General features: G+C 35.2%; 1 protein-coding gene across 6 annotated transcripts in view; it reads right to left on the bottom strand.

The window, feature by feature from the left end:
* Positions 1-17,576, bottom strand: part of LOC123560991 (cell adhesion molecule-related/down-regulated by oncogenes-like) — a 120,035-nt gene that overhangs the window by 46,686 nt on the left and 55,773 nt on the right. Inside the window, exon 1 of one of the 6 annotated variants that reach the window (XM_053552098.1) lies at positions 5,381-5,733. The exons of 4 other annotated variants lie outside the window; for them this stretch is intronic. The gene's annotated coding sequence lies outside the window, so the exon portion shown is untranslated. Of the gene's footprint in view, positions 1-5,380; positions 5,734-17,576 lie in introns of those variants that run through there. One more of the 6 variants, XM_053552097.1, reaches the window with a different exon arrangement.

Below are 17,576 nucleotides of genomic sequence, written 5' to 3'. Positions count from 1 at the left end.
GTGCCTGGTTTCATAAGCTCTGGTTTTCTAACAGCTACAGTCTAATGTTATGAAATACAGGATATTTGATAAACTGATTACAGCTTCTTGATACTGTAAACTTAGAAACATACAAACAGACCTGTTTTTTGCAACAAAGAGTTTTTAAGATTTTATATCCCCAGATGTGTCAAAACGGTACAGAGCCGGAGAACATTGTTCTGCAGTAGAACAGCATTGTTCCCAGTTACAATCAAGCACATAAAAAATGTTGTTTCTGTTTTTAAATCTTCTTCATTTTAGCAAAAAGTGGCGGGCTTGAACTAAATTCACTTAGCAAAGTGCGTGTGCATGGCAGTCTGACATAGGCTAACATTCTTTACAAAACAGAAGATATTAAAACCCAACAAGGACAAAAACGAGAAAACGAGATGTTCTCAAACAGTTTCAAAATAAAATCGGAAAGGGTTTGAGGTCATCAAATGACCACTGACAAAGCAGAATTGTGCGACTGGTCTCCAAAATGCAGTTTTATAACCTTACGCCTATGTGAAATATCGTAATAAAGACCTTAGCACACTCCGATTAAGCAATAGGAAAATCAGCATAATAAAATGGTCATTCACACAACCTTACAAAAGTATAAATTCTCATACACACTTTATGTAGATACATTTAACATACAAACATCAAGATGAGATTCCCGAGATTAACATAAAATTTGGAGATATAACACCGAAATGGCTACATTTACCACAACAGCTTACAACAGTTGTCCATGATCAAATTTCACCTGACATGCCCTGATGAGTTTATAAAATCTACAAAATCCTGGGTGTGAAAAAGTATGTGTTCTCATCTACAGGTTAGTTCAAAGGTCAATTTCATTTAATATCTGAAATTAAATAAATTTCTCTGCATCCAAAAGGGAAGATGAAGCTTTCAATATGTATAAATTATGTGTATCTGCCAAAATTTCCCAAAAGTTTGATAACTGCTTTTATAAACATGTATGGTACCTATTTATTAGGTTATATAAATTCTCTGTACAAATATGAAATCTCTAAAAACCATTTCATTCTTCTCTCTGTTGTTTTGTGTTATAAATAACAAATCAAAACTATCATTTTGTTGACACACGTATACAGATACATATGGTGTACCTTTTTGGTCGAAAGTCTGCTTTGTGTGCACGCACATTTCAAGATATACGTGCTTGTATAAAAATATGTGTTTATGTCCGTCCATGTGTATATTTTTATATGTGTACCCATAAACATGTAGCATAAGCATGCATATATGGACAAGCACATGTAGATTCATATGCGCATTGAACCGTAATTACAAGTGCACTGTCATATACATGCGGACTTCCATATAAACGTGCGCCTACATATTTATGCGTGCATATAATAAAAATATACAAGTGGGCATATACATTTATGCATTTATGCATGCACGCATCTTTTTATACATGCTCATTATATTTTGAAATAAGTGTGCAAGCAAAGCAGACTTTTGACCCAAATGGTACACCATAGATACATATAGTTTGGAGATCAGGTAAGCTGCTCTCAATCTGACAACACACAAAAATTCTTATCTCTTGTTTGTGCATGTACTGGTGTTAAGAGAAACAGACAGGTGTTGTGGAGTGAAGAAACTGACCTTCTGGTGAACATGAGAACTACATAGACAAAACAGATAAGTTTTCAAAACAAGAAATATAGAAAACCTTGCATACCATGATCTACCAAAAAAAATCCTGTATCCACAAAATACTAGCAAACCCGATATAGAATAACCATACATCCCTGATTCACTAATGAGCATTTTTTCTTCTATAATAGGGGCAGTAACTGTAAAATGATGCAGTTTTCCCCTAAAACTGATTTTACATCAAAAATGCCCAATTATCGAGCTATATTTTGCCCCAAATAATGGGTCCGTGCTCATCTCCCTCTCAGTAAATAAAACCTGCATGTACACTGTAATAATACCAAACTGATTTTAACCTTTACCCAGCAGTACCACTTGTTTATCAAAGGGGTGTTCTATGAAAATTTACTGACTGAAAGGGGAACAGTGCAATCTTTGTGTGCACTGGTCGCAAAGGCAGAATCACTTGCCGCCAGCAGGCTAAAGGTTAAAAGTGACAACCCAAATATCCCTAAACCATTAGAATACAGACAACCTTGTATCCCATCAACACTTAAATACAGACAACACTGTATACAGTGAGCGTCAATAAAATCAACAAGATTAGATCCTTTGGAAGCATACAATGCAACCAAGCCAAATAAAAACAGACTTGGTTTGATAGTCTGTTCATGAGAGGTAAGAGGTAATGGAAACTGCACCCCCCCTGCACACCCTAGCACAGGCATAGGCGGCATATTATTACACAGATACTGAATGGACTTCATGATCACATAGGCAGCTGCACATAGGACCAGAAAATATAACAGCACTGAATCCAAGTATGGGGAGACCTTTTACCGCTGCCACACGCCAAAATACAGACAGCACTGAATAAAGTGATCATCAAACCATCCTTGTTTTGTTTGTTTGTTTTGGGTTTAACGCCGTTTTTCAACAGTATTTCAGTCATGTAACGGCGGGCAGTTAACCTAACCAGTGTTCCTGGGTTCTGTACCAGTACAAACCTGTTCTCCGCAAGTAACTGCCAACTTCCCCACATGAATTATCAGAGGTGGAGGACTAATGATTTCAGACTCAATGTCGTTTATCAAAAAGTCACGGAGAACATACGCCCCGCCCGAAAACCATCCTTGTATCACTACAAGACAGGCAAGGCTGTACACAGTGATCATCAAACCATCCTTGTACCACTACAATACAGGCAAGGCTTGTACATAGTGATCATTAAACCATCCTTGTATCACTACAATACAGGCAAGGCTGTACACAGTGATCATCAAACCATCCTTGTGTCACTACAATACAGGCAAGGCTGTACACAGTGATCATCAAACCATCCTTGTGTCACTACAATACAGGCAAGGCTGTACACAGTGATCATGAAACCATCCTTGTGTCACTACAATACAGGCAAGGCTGTACACAGTGATCATTAAACCATCCTTGTGTCACTACAATACAGGCAAGGCTGTACATAGTGATCATTAAAACATCCTTGTGTCACTACAGGCAAGGCTGTACATAGTGATCATTAAAACATCCTTGTGTCACTACAATACAGGCAAGGCTGTACATAGTGATCATTAAACCATCCTTGTGTCACTACAATACAGGCAAGGCTGTACATAGTGATCATTAAACCATCCTTGTGTCACTACAATACAGGCAAGGCTGTACATAGTGATCATTAAACCATCCTTGTATCACTACAATACAGGCAAGGCTGTACACAGTGATCATTAAAACATCCTTGTATCCCTAAATTACAGACATAAACTGTCCATGTATAACTAAAATACAGACAGCTCTTAGAGGTAACAATCTTTAGACTAATGGACAGTTCCAGTTTTTGTCAATAAATTTTACCTAACTCCTCCCTCTATTGTTTTTCTATTCATACCATACCAAGGTCAAGTGCTCACATGCGGTATCACAAAACGCATGTGGTCTATTGTGTAAACTAAGTCAATCCTATTTGACAGTCCCACTTGGACAGTCTCTTTTATGTAAACATTAATGATTGACAGTTTTGGATCTGTTGAGGGGGAGGGGGAGGGGTTATGAACTGAGAAACTAGTACTTGCTGGAATGGAAATGATTTCTGAACAAAAACTGGCAGGTATTGAAAAAGAAAGGTCTGTGAACTAGAACTGGTAGATGTTGGAACAGGCAAAATTTCTGAACTAAAAGCTCTCTGAATGGAAACTGGCAGATGTTGGAATACGCAGTTTCTGAACTTAAACTGGTAGATAGTGGAAAGGAAAAGATTTCTGAACACAAACTGGAAGCTGCTAAAGAAGATTTTATGGAAAAAATCGAAAAAAAATCTGCAGCAGAAAACAAAATGTCCACAAACCCTCCCCCCCCCCCCACCCCTATACCTGCTGCTCATACTACAAGCACGTGTTAGTCTGTATTCAGACCCTGAGTGTTCTGTTCACAGGAGATACCTCCCGAGGCTATTCAAATTTTGTATAATTATGTCCCTTTTTTTCTCAAAACACTAAGAGCGGCCAGAATATATAACGGAACTGATTAACAAAATTTATAAGGATTATGTAGTCGGTAGCCAGACTAGCACCATGCATCAATTTTGTTTTTATTGCTTTATGCCATTACAGATCAGTAATTAAAAGAGTCAACAAAGAGTTACCAAAGTTCAGTATTCCATTGTGAACTTAGTTGTTTTCCACAAGCGAGTGACAACTTCCATTATATGAATCGCACTGGAACACAAATGTCAATTAAATCATCCCAGAACATTCTTACAACTATAGGATCTGATGCTGTTTTTCTGGACTATATATACAATTCAAATAGTGCGCAAAATGTAACGTCATACTTTGACGTTATTGATGTCATGTTAACCGATGTCATGACGTCATACATATGTTTGTATACATTGTATGTTTGCCCGAAGAAGTATTTTAATATGAAACACATTGCAAACTTGAGTTGTCTTCTTCTTTAACCATTACCCTGCTGATTTCTATAATGGACTGGTCCATCACTCAAATTGTGCAATACCATTTATTATTTGAAGGGGTGTTTGCTGAAAATTTACTGACTAAATAGCAAACAGTGCAGACCATGATCAGAATGTGCAGGCTGATCTTGGTCTGCACTGGTTGCAAAGGCAGAAATATTCGCCGCCAGCAGGCTAAAGGTTAACCATATCAGAACATTCAATGGAACTCCTGGCCTCTGGATGGGAAGTCTTACAACTGAGTTTAACTTATCAAGGAAACTCTTATTAACCACATTACAATCTTATTACACATTATTTCACAAAGGTATCAAATGCTCTTTCAGAGACCAGTCCTTCAATTTCCTAAGAAAAGAACAAAGAACAAAATAAAACCTGACAATTAATGAGCCAAGTATTGACCGAAACAGAGCAACAAATATATCTAAACCATCCGCTTTTGGTTGTTCATTCTGTTTAGCTTCTCTTATATATTCATTCTTAAATTCATGAGCAAATTAAGAATTACACAATTTAGAACAGGACACTACCTCTTGTTGTTTTAATTTCAAACTTCATTTTTTTCCTGATGATTTACTATTTCATGGACACTTATTTGTTTTACCTTCTTGTCACAGCAGTTATTCTATGCATCTTACTATTTCCGAAGACCTACTATAGAACATACACTAAACCATGTGTGTATACGCTATATAAATCTAACCCAATTATCTCCACTGCCTATACTATGTGTATTATAACCTAGATACTTACATACCAGTTTTTATTGCTTCAAGAAAACTCCACAAAATCCTGGAATCTCGACAAAGTCATTTCAAAATTCACAAATTAGTCCACAAAATCACTTTGTTTAGCCATTCTTTCTAGCATTTAAACACTGAAAACAAAGGCCGTTTTGTACATATTTACACACACCAATGAAACAGTGCTGATATGCCACTCTGGCTTTCTACATCATTGACACAGATTTACCAACTTCCTGTGTACATTTGTAAGAAATTATCACTGTGAAGTATGCAGAACAAATTATAGATAAATATACAACATTGTTTATATAAACTTCCATTTCTGTATCTGAACATTTCAACCAGTTTTCAAGAAACACATTTTCTGTACCAAGCGTAAGAACTCTAAATGCACCTCTGAACTATGAACTCCTCATTACCCATAATTCCTAGAGCGGTGTAAACATGCAAAGCTAGGCCAAAAATATTCTCTATCAGTGAATCAGGTAAAATTAGAAACTGTATTAGAGGATAGGTGTTTTAGAAACAAAATCTAAAGGTTTTCTGTTTCTTAATGTGAATTCAAGAAATCTCTCCGGAAATGTTAACTTAATTCAGATACGCAGGTTATGCAAAGATTAAACTCGAGTATTTTAAGTTATTTTTAGATGAATTTTTGTTAAAATCTTCCCAAATGATTCTGAAAAACATTTTTATCCTTATTAAATACGATTTTGCCCCTTCAGTTGCATAAAAAAGCATGTTCATTTTGTGTAGATAAAGCAATGTATCTTTTTTAATTGATCTTTTTTATTATTTTGCAAGTATCACATATAGCTTAACTTTTAACACATGGATTACCTGACAACACAACACAATAAAACAACATATCTAATCGAACAAAATTAATGAATTATACAAAAATGATACTCCTGTCTTCACTTTAATCAAGATGCATTATTGTTAACCTTTAGCATGTTAGATAAATTGTCGTCTGCTGGAAATGTAGTCTGCTAAAATTGTAAAGTTCATTCAATTTGCTCCAAAATTGGAAGAAATATTGTCAGAGTAGCAAACAGCTTGGAACCTGATCAGACGCCGATTTAATCGGCGTCTGATCTGGTTCCAAGCTGTTTGCAAAGGCTGTTGAAGTCGCCTGCAGCAGGCTAAGGGTTAAAATGACAATAAAAATAATAGCATGCTCACTGAAAGAAATTCAACAAAAAAAACTTTGAGCTTGTTTTCAAAGAATGCCCTATATCTGAGTTCAATCAGTTTACAAAACATAAATTTACATCATAAAAATCAGTTATAATGTTCACTAAACAAAATCTACCCAGTTTGAAAAGTTGTCAACACATTACCATGATTTTATGTTAAGATCTGTCAAATAACTGGGATGACAGATTTATAAAGAAAAAATGGCTACTTTGCAACCATTTTCTAGTCAAATTTTTTTTCTTTCAAAATGTTAAATCCTATTTCATCACGATCTGTACAGAAGACAATTAAGGATTATAATACACTTTGATGAAAAAAAAAATGTTGAATGACAGATTGACACATGTTTAAAGTGCACCAATTAAATGGAGGATGATAGCGTACTGGATTACAAGTTATTAATTAAAACATTGAAGCGCGCAGTACTAATTAGCCCCCGAGTGTTCTTTTTATTTTATTTATTTTGTTGGGTTTAACGTCGCACCGACACAATTATAGGTCATATGGCGACTTTCCAGCTTTTGATTGTGGAGGAAGACCCCAGGTGCCCCTCCGTGCATTATTTCATCACGAGCGGGCACTTGGGTAGAACCACCGACCTTCCGTAAGTCAGCTGGATGGCTTCCTCACATGCAGAATTCAATGCCTCGAGTGAGGCTCGAACCCACATAGATGAGGGGAAAATGATTTGAAGTCAGCGACCTTAACGACTCGGCGACGGAGGCCCCTTGTTTTTTTTTGTTTTTGTTTTTTAAATTAAATATTAAACTTTTAACAACAGAAATAGATCTCTTTACATACATGCCATATAAGGCAATTAAACTTGATAACATGACTGGTCAAGAAAAACTTATTACTTGTTAAAACATCAATTAAGTTACTGAAGCAGAAAGTCACTGGTTTATACAGTGTATATATCTTTAATATAGTACTTTTGTACTTGTACGCGGTCAAAGAATGATTTCTGATGTATATTAAAGAACAAGTAATTAACGTTTAATTAATGATTAATTTACAATCTGTTGTACCAATATATCACGGAGATGACATTCATGACAATGACCAAGCATTGAATCAAACATTGGACACAAAAGGTCAAAACAATGGACAGAAAATGGCTGCCAATAATCTTCAAACAAAACAATGTACACTTGATAAATACTTGTAATGTAACTGGACATTAATTTGTAACATATCCGTCAATTAATAAAGCAAAATCTACACTAAGCGTTTGATCTTCTCCCTGGGATAGTTCAAATCGAGGGCTCAGAGCGAAACTAGTCTAAGTGTATACAGAAATAGAAGCAGATAGACTAGTTTCGCTCTGAGCCCTCGAAATACACTAGACAAAGGCATAATCAAGGAAAGATAACTCTTTATATGCGGGCAGACTGTCAAGGAATCAGTTCTTATATTGAAGTAATTACTTATTGTATTATGCCAAAATATTTTCCACATCTCCATAATGACTCTGAAAGAAATATGGGACAAAAAAACCAGTGTCAAACTGGACAATATAAAACAACTGAAAGTATATGGATAGCGTAGGACCCCAACAAAATGGACAACTGGATCGAGTTCATACAGAGTGATATACATAGACAAACTGGACAACGGGAAGTATCTGTTCAACATCGGAGCTGCTTTGTAGACATCAGAGCTGCTTTGTGGCCAAGATGCTTTGTGGACATCGGAGCTGCTTTGAAGACAACGGACCTGCTTTGAGGACAAGGTTTGAGAGCAGCCACCTGAGACTAAATGAACACAGTAACGCTTTCTTTGTACAAGAAGAACAGATGACAATTGTGTGTCCAGGACAAAAGAAAATCACACAAAACACAAAGAATGACATGTTTTTAGGATGTGCATTATTGTAATGGTGACACTGTGACTCACAGATAATTGGTATGTTGTGTTCCCTCAAAAGCTAAAAAAAAAAAACAACTCAAAACAACAGCTGTATATATATTTTACATTCTTTTACATGATTTTGTATCAAGATATATGCCATCTGTTGATATTTTTGTAACCAAGGAAACCAAACACAATTTCTCCACATGGTGTTGAGTGGGGGTAGTGACCAGAACATTTTCTAGAGAAGTGTTAATGTTTTTTTGGGGTTTTTTTTATTACCATAAACATTCTAATACATGAGCAATAAAGAAAATGGATTCAGCAAACAGAGAAACACAAGGTTCATCAGTTCAATTCTGGAACCAATGAAAATGATTTCCAATACTGACCATCATCACTTAGCAAAAATACTGTTACAAAAAGTGATTAAACTTGAAAAAATAGACTATAATTCACAAAAACTGAATTTTTTAATAGAATAAATACGACAATAACTGGATACCTGCAAAAATTGCCCCAACTGCCAGAATGTCAGATTTTATTTTTCCTAAGATGATATATTATTTAATGATTTTTACAGACTGGAGTTTTCTGGAAACATGAGAAACTTGAGAGGTCTGTCTATGTTTAAAGGAAACATGTGTCAACTAGAACATATATCAGAGTTTTTTTCTCTGAAATTCTCTTCTTTTGAAATATAGAGAATTTTTTTTTATCTGAGCTTCTTACAAGATTATTGCCCTTTGTAAAAATCCAACTACCGACCCCCATTTTCCTATCAACTCCCCTACTCCCAGCATGTTTAAATTACAGTACACTGGGGTCTACGGTCTTAAAACTTTTATGTCAAGATATATAGATATAATCTTCACAAAAGATGAAAATATGCAACATGTCATTTTCTGGACAATACATGGAATGACGTGAACAAAACATCTTCATCAACTTCAATTATTTGTTTGAACATTACATCAAATAGTAACGAACATTATGTATGCTAATAAATCAAGTTAATTAATGTAAATGGGTGCAATATCTAACTGTAACTTCTAAATGGACTGTATTCATAAATGTGAAGTTATTCTTGACTAAACAAGCACAATTTATCAAAACAACTTGAAAAAGTCTGTTTTTTGTCAGACTCTGTATTACACAGGTAATACATTTCTGCATATTAACACCAAATGTGGAATAATAATAATTTATTTGCCACATTGGATAATAAATATGTCATCGGCGACACTTTTCAGTGAGAGATACTTGACATATGAAACATATTTGTCTGCACATTATGTCCTGTATTCTTAGTCAAGAAAAGCTCATTTGCTTAGTCAAGTCATTACATTCTGTCTTGTTTACAAACATTGCCGCAAATTTCAAAATGTACATTCTGTCTAAGTTTACAACACAGCTGCAAATGACAAAATGTAACAGCGCATTTAATTAGTTGATTAAAACAACAAGAAAAATGTATTACTTAAGTACATGTTAAAAAAACTGACAATATTTTACAAGCAAAAACAAAAAACAAAACAACAAAAAATTGAGGAACTGGATACTACCATATTTGCAATTCTCTACGGTTATGTTAGCTAATCAGTATCTGGTATGACCTATATCACAAACTGACAAAATGTCTACTGGTTGAAAAGTAGCAAAATACATTTCAAGCAATACAATTACATAGTAAATTATAATGTTGTAAATACATGATATTCAATTTAACCGTTTTAAAGACCTGTACTTGATGGTTCATGTCGTTAGTTTTTTTTTCCGAAGTTTAAAAACAGAAACATGCTCGCAAATTACAGCAAAAACAACATTCTAAATCTAAACTGTTTGTACCTCGATCTAATGAAAAAAAAATTGAGCAGTCACTATCAGACTTGCTTCATTTATCTGTCTAAATTCTCAAAATTGGCACCCTCTCAATAGATCTAATTTCAAATGCCTTTTGTTTTTATGTGATCATTAGCACAAATCTAAATCTAGCTTCTGATAAGGACTTTGATACAGTTCCTGTGCTGTGAAAAATCTGGTGATAAAAAAACTGAGAATTTCTGGCTACGGAGAAAGTATCCTGCCACGGATGATCAACAAACAACCATAACTTGGTGACCTAAATGAACCACATACAGCAGTTTTCCGGTAAACCTTCCGATCCGGAATGTATCAGTAATAAGCGAAATGTACCTTCAAAGTGTTTAGCACTCAAGTTGCTAAAACATTGATAACTTTATAAAACTGAAGATCAAACACATTTCCTGCAAGACTCCAGGCATTATCTTCAAGTATTATAACATTTCACCCATCCACAAAATGTAACCCCTCCCACCCATCTACACTTGAATTTCTATCTGATATTTTGAAAAGAACAGAAAACCACAAAATGCGTATGACCATTCGACTATCAAGTGTTCCTGGCTCTAACTTGTTTTCTGTAAGTTACAAGATTGAAGCAAAGGAGGCAAGACTTCATGGAGAACATTTTAGTACATACGGTGATCAAACTCACGACCTCGTGAGTGATTGTGCTCTAGACCCCCTCCTTACTGACCTCGCCCTCGAAGCTTTTTTTCTTATAAAAGACCTTTAAAACAGTGTCTGGAGAATGAACATGCCAAAAGGAAAGCTCACAAAAAAAAAACACACAAAAAAAAAACGCAGGAAAAGCCATCACCAGCCCTATAAACACGCCTTTATTGTTAATGAGCTACAGATAAAGTGAAGATGATGGAGTAACTGTATTATAATGTTTCTCTGCAACTTTTGATGTCTCTCCCATTCATTTACCTTACTTTAAACAATTCCCTCAATTAATTGCATTCAATTTCTTGTAAATGTTCCACTTACACAATATATTCCAGATACATTATAAACAAACAATAACTGGTATCAGGACAAAAGGATTTACCAATTGGAAAAGTATCCAAATTATCCCTTTTAAACAGATCGACTGGAATTATTATACGCTTTAAATAAGTGAGTAGCTTGTCAGTCAATAGTCAGGACTATTGCCTGCTGTTCAAAGGACTGCCGGCCAATAGTTTTTATTATTGACCAGCAAGCCAGTCAATAAGGGCTTTATAACAAAACATCAGACATAAATTTTCATATTATGCTTCTTCATGTTTTGACTTTAGCTCAGCAAAATTTAGTGTTGAACTATATACCAGTCAATAGCACAAACTGTATACCAGTCAACAGCACAAACTATAGACCAGTCAATAGTACAAACTATAGACCAGTGATTTATGATCTATATAAGGAGTTTTGTTATAATGAATTTTAGTTTATATCGAAATAGGTTTAAATAATGATGAAGTCCTTATCCATATATGAAAAGTTTACATTTTTTTTTTTTTCCAAGACTTCTTAACAGGTACACCTAAAAGATCTAACATTAAGGGACGGTCTACATACTCCAGCATCCAAATGGCCATGTTTGGGGCAACAATTCTGTAACTGACCAATGGTAAAACAGAATTCTGGGACTGGTTTACTGCTTTAAACACTTGCCCAGTCTAGATCTATTCTGATGAAAAGCCAGATACATGGTGCATCCGATTTCATTAATTTACCATGATTCTGACATCATGACTGACCTCCCTTTATAGTCTGGTTCTCTTCATTTGTTTCAAATGTCACAAAAGCTTTAAAACGTAACCTTCACAGCTTGTTGCAACAGCTTTTGGAAGCCTTCAAAGTCAGAAAACTGGCTTTCCCTTTCTGATCACTTCCAACATGCTCAAAGGTTGACTACTCTCCTAACTTTGAAGACAGATAAAGTCATTAGCTCACACTTGGCACGTGCTGCCTGTCTGGCCTTTTGCTGATGAGCCTTTTTGGCTGGGCTGACATCTTGTAACATGCTTTATCACAATGAGTTTTATACACCTGCAAATTGATGCCAACTCAGACACTGACAAGTTTTCACCATGTTCATTCTTTCTTTGAATGAATCATAGACCTCTACTTCATTAAAGATTGATATAAAACCTTCTATTAATAGCAAAAAAAGTTTATCAAAGTATTCAAAAAACTGAAAGAGTTACTTTACAGTATTTCATAAAATGTAAATGATCCAATTAAAATCACAAACGTAAATACTGAGTATATACTTATAATACTATTCTTTTTCACAGTTTTATCTAAGTCAAGGGCCACAACTCTTGGGATAATGGTCTGCACTGACTGGTTTTAGAACTTGACCTAGATACTAATTCTGTACAACACTGGTTAAGTTGACGTCATCTGGACTCAAAAGATCTTTAGAAACATATGTTAATATAACCAACATAATCATTGCGACCATAAAAAATCATATCTGATTAAAAAATATCAAAACATCATGCTAAAATTTTAACATTTCTATTATAAAATTTTAGGGAAAGTAAAAATTTTGTTCTGTAACTGTATTAACTGTGTTTTAACTGTAAGCTGTGTATTTTTTTTACATGTAACGTAAAAATGCACTAACGCATAAAAAATAAATGCCATTAGTATAATACATTGCGATTCAAACAAAAAACAGCACAGCAAAAAATAACATCGGTAATTAAGCAAAAAATTAAGGGGATATATCAGTGTTTGAAATCAAAATATGACAAGTTGATATAAACTGGTGACAGCGTTTACCAGTTTAGCTTTTAGCATTCTTGGTCAGAAAAAAAAAGCGAAAGAAAAGTTGGCCTGACATTAAAATTTTACTTTTTTTGTTCTTGGTGGTAATTAATGGTGTCCACCTTTGCAAAAAATTCCAAGTCAGTGTTTTAACATAGCTCTTCTTTACCATTTTATAATTATGAGCAGGGAAAAATCCAGTATTCTTACATCTCAACTGACAACACATAACCATTCTGAACAGGATATGGTCAACACATACCCATCCCAAAAAGGATAAGGTCAACACAAACCCTTTCTGAACAGGATAAGGTCAACACATACCCATTTTGAATAGGATAAGATCAACACAAACCCTTTCTGAACAAGATAAGGTCAACACATACCCATTCTGAACAGGATAAGGTCAACACATACCCATTCTGAACAGGATAAGGTCAACACATTACCATTCTGAACACGATAAGGTCAACACATTACCATTCTGAACACGATAAGGTCAACACATAACTTCTGAACACATATCAATTTTGGGCAGGATAAGTTAAACACATAACCAATTTGGAGAGAAACAGGTAAACATGTGCAGATATCAATTCTGAACAGGATAAGGTCAACATATAAACATTCTAGACAGGATAAGATCAACACATAACTATTCTGAACAGGATAAGGTCAACATATAAACATTCTAGACAGGATAAGATCAACACATAACTATTCTGAACAGGATAAGGTCAACACAAATCCGTTCCGAACAGGATAAGGTCAACACAAACCCATTCTGAACAGGATAAGGTCAACACATTACCATTCTGAACAGAATAAGGCCAACACATACCCATTCTGAACAGGATAAGGTCAACACATTACCATTCTGAAAAGAATAAGATCAACACATTACTATTCTGAACAGGATAAGGTCAACACAAATCCATTCTGAACAGGATAAGGTCAACACAAATCCATTCTGAACAGGATAAGGTCAACACAAACCCATTCTGAACAGGATAAGGTCAACACAAACCCATTCTGAACAGGATACGGTCAACACATACCCATTGTGAACAGGATACGGTCAACACATACCCATTGTGAACAGGATAAGGTCAGCAATTAACCATTGTGAACAGGATAAGGTCAGCAAATAACAATGTGAACAGGATAAGGTCAACACAGAACCATTGTGAACAGGAGAAGGTCAGCAAATAACAATGTGAACTGGATTAGGTCAACACATAACCATTGTGAACTGGATAAAGTCAGCAAATAACCATTGTGAACAGGGTACGGTCAATACTAAAGTTACCATAACTTACAAAAAAGACATAATGAGATGTACTTTACAGTTTAAAATTTAAAAATAAATCTATCATTCAAATGTCCTAAACTTCATTTACAATACATTTCTGTAATACACTTCTATATTTTCATCAAAACATTTCTGACTTCTGCAGATCTGAGTCTGACGTAACAAATTAAAATCAAGTATTCTGTCAAATAACCTCAAGACTTTCACTAAAGCCTGCGAAGGGTAACAAAAAAAAAATCTCCACACAAAGGGGCTTATGCATAATCAATCCTTCAGCCGTTTTTAGCGTAATAATGACTTTTAATACATTCAAAACACTGACAAACTTGCTCTTGTCGTATCAATGAAATTTCAATAATATCAAACAGCGAGAAATTCTCATATTGAAAGTGTAAAAATGCAAATAAAAGAGGATCGTTAATCATCTAAGTGACAAGTGCGAATTCAGAATTCAGTCCAAAATATTCACGCACCATCTCAGTTTTATTAAAGGTGTAACCCTAAGCGGCTAGCTGTATGGCTATAGAAATCATTGAATCATTCATGACCTGTAGCCATGTTATAAAACAAGAGGGCCATGAAGGCCCTGTATCGCTCACCTGACCTATTGACCTACAGATCATCAAGATCAACATTCTGACCAAGTTTCATTAAGATATGGTCATAAATGTAGCCTCTAAAGTGTTAACTAGCTTTTCCTTTGATTTGACCCGGTGACCTAGTTTTTGCCCCCACATGACCCAGATTCGAACTTGACCTAAAGATCATCAAGATTAACATTCTGATTAAGTTTCATGAAGATACAGTCATAAATCTGGCCTCTAGAGTCTTAACAAGCTTTTCCTTTGATTTGGCCTAGTGACCTAGTTTTTTAACACACCTGACCCAGATTTAAACTTGACCTATAGATCATCAAGATTAACATTCTGAACAAGTTTCATTAAGATATGGTCATAAATGTGGCCTCTAAAGTGTTAACTAACTATTCCTTTTATTTGACCCCCGTGACCTAGTTTTTGACCCGACATGACCAAGATTCGAACATGACCTAAAGACCATCAAGTTTAACATTCTGACTAAGTTTCATGAAGATATAGTTATAAATGTGGCCTCTAGAGTGTTAACAAGCTTTTCCTTTGATATGACCTAGTGACCTAGTTTTTGACTCCATCTGACCCAGATTTAAACTTGACCTAAAGATCATCAAGGTTAACATTCTGACCAAGTTTCATTAAGATATGGTCATAAACGTGGCCTCTACAGTGTTAATTAGCTTTTCCTTTGATTTGACCCGGTGACCTAGTTTTTGACCCGACATGACCCAGATTCAAAATTGCCCTAAAGATCATCAAGTTTAACATTCTGATTAAGTTTCATGAAGATATAGTCATAAATGTGGCCTCGAGAGTGTTAACAAGCTTTTCCTTTGATATGACCTAGTGACCTAGTTTTTGACCCCACCTAACCCAGATTTGAACTTGAGCTATAGATCATCAAGATTTGACCAAGTTTCATTAAGGTATGGTCATAAATGTGGCCTCTAGTGTAAACTAGCTTTTCATTTGATTTGGCTTGGTGACCTAGTTTTTTATCCTACATGACCCAGATTCAAACTGGACCTTAAGATCATCAATATTAACAATCTGACCAAGTTTCATGAAGATACAGTCATAAATGCGGCTTCTACAGTGTTAACAAGCTTTTCCTTTGATTTGACCTGGTGACCTAGTTTATGAACCCAGATAACCAAATATCGAACTCGTCCAAGATTTTATTAAGGGTAACATTCTGACCAAGTTTCATTAAGATTGGGCCAAAAATGTGACCTCTAGAGTGTTAACAAGCTTTTTCTTTGATTTGACCTGGTGACCTAGTTTTTGAACCAAGATGACCCAATATCGAACTCGTCCAAGATTTTATTTAGGGTAACATCCTGACCAAGTTTCATTAAGATTGGGCCAAAATTGTGACCTCTAGAGTGTTAACAAGCTTTTCCTTTGATTTGACCTGATGAGCTAGTTTTTGACCCCAGATGACCCAATATCGAACTCGTCCAAGATTTTATTGAGGGTAACATTCTGACCAAGTTTCATTAAGACTGGGCCAAAAATGTGACCTCTAGAGTGTTAACAAGCTTTTCCTTTGATTTGACCTGATGACCTAGTTTTTGATCCCAGATGACCCAATATCGAACTCGTCCAAGATTTTATTGAGGGTAACATTCTGACCAAGTTTCATTAAGATTGGGTCAAAAATGTGACCTCTAGAGTGTTAACAGTCAAATTGTTGACGACGGACGGACGGACGGACGGACGACGGACGACGACGGACGCCGGACACAGGGTGATCACTAAAGCTCACCTTTGAGCACTTCGTGCTCAGGTGAGCTAAAAACAGACTCCGGAGGTAAAAAAAATTCAAATTTCAAGGTGAAAAAATGTGCAAAATGTACATGAATAAGACTATCGGACAATGTAAACAACTTAAATATGAATCTCATAACTCTGATATTATTTAAACCAATCCAAATTAGGGAGAAACAAGAGAACAGTCTCTATTAAATCTAAAGCATATGATTGGCTGGTTGTGATTTGGCAGACTTGCAATTTGAGACAAGTTTTAAGCACTTGATTTCTACACTATATATTAAACAATTTTTATAATACCATTTTTTAACTATTACTTTTTAGTGAACAAATGATATTATCGTACGTGTTTGTGACATAATGTAACAGGAGCTGGTTTGGTTTTGCTGAATGAGCCTGAAAGAGTCCCCAACAATATTAATGTGTTTTCCCTTTGTAATGAGAACTTGATTTTTTTTGTGCAAAAAAGCTATGAGTCAACAATTATAGCTGAAAACATTAAACTTGCATTAAAAAAGATATCAGTTACCAGCGTTTGCCTTTACATGCTTGTAAACAAATTTCCTGATGGAAGTCATTACAGATATACAAATGCTGGTCAAAGAAACAGAACTAACTATTGTGTAATCAAATTACAGTTGCTGATTACAATCAAACAGGCAACTTCAAAAGGAATCTAAATATGGACCTGTTTGTTATATCATTTACATTCATTAGAAGTAAAAGGTATGTTAGATCAGAAGATATAAATTACTGTACACATTTGCAGACCAAATGTCACTTTAAAATTGCTACAACATGTCACAGTCTGGACTCATCTGCCTATCAAATATCACTACAACACTGGA

Source organism: Mercenaria mercenaria, chromosome 10 (assembly GCF_021730395.1).
Source record: "Mercenaria mercenaria strain notata chromosome 10, MADL_Memer_1, whole genome shotgun sequence".
Lineage (NCBI taxonomy): Eukaryota > Metazoa > Mollusca > Bivalvia > Venerida > Veneridae > Mercenaria > Mercenaria mercenaria.
This window is presented reverse-complemented; position numbering and strand designations above follow the sequence as displayed.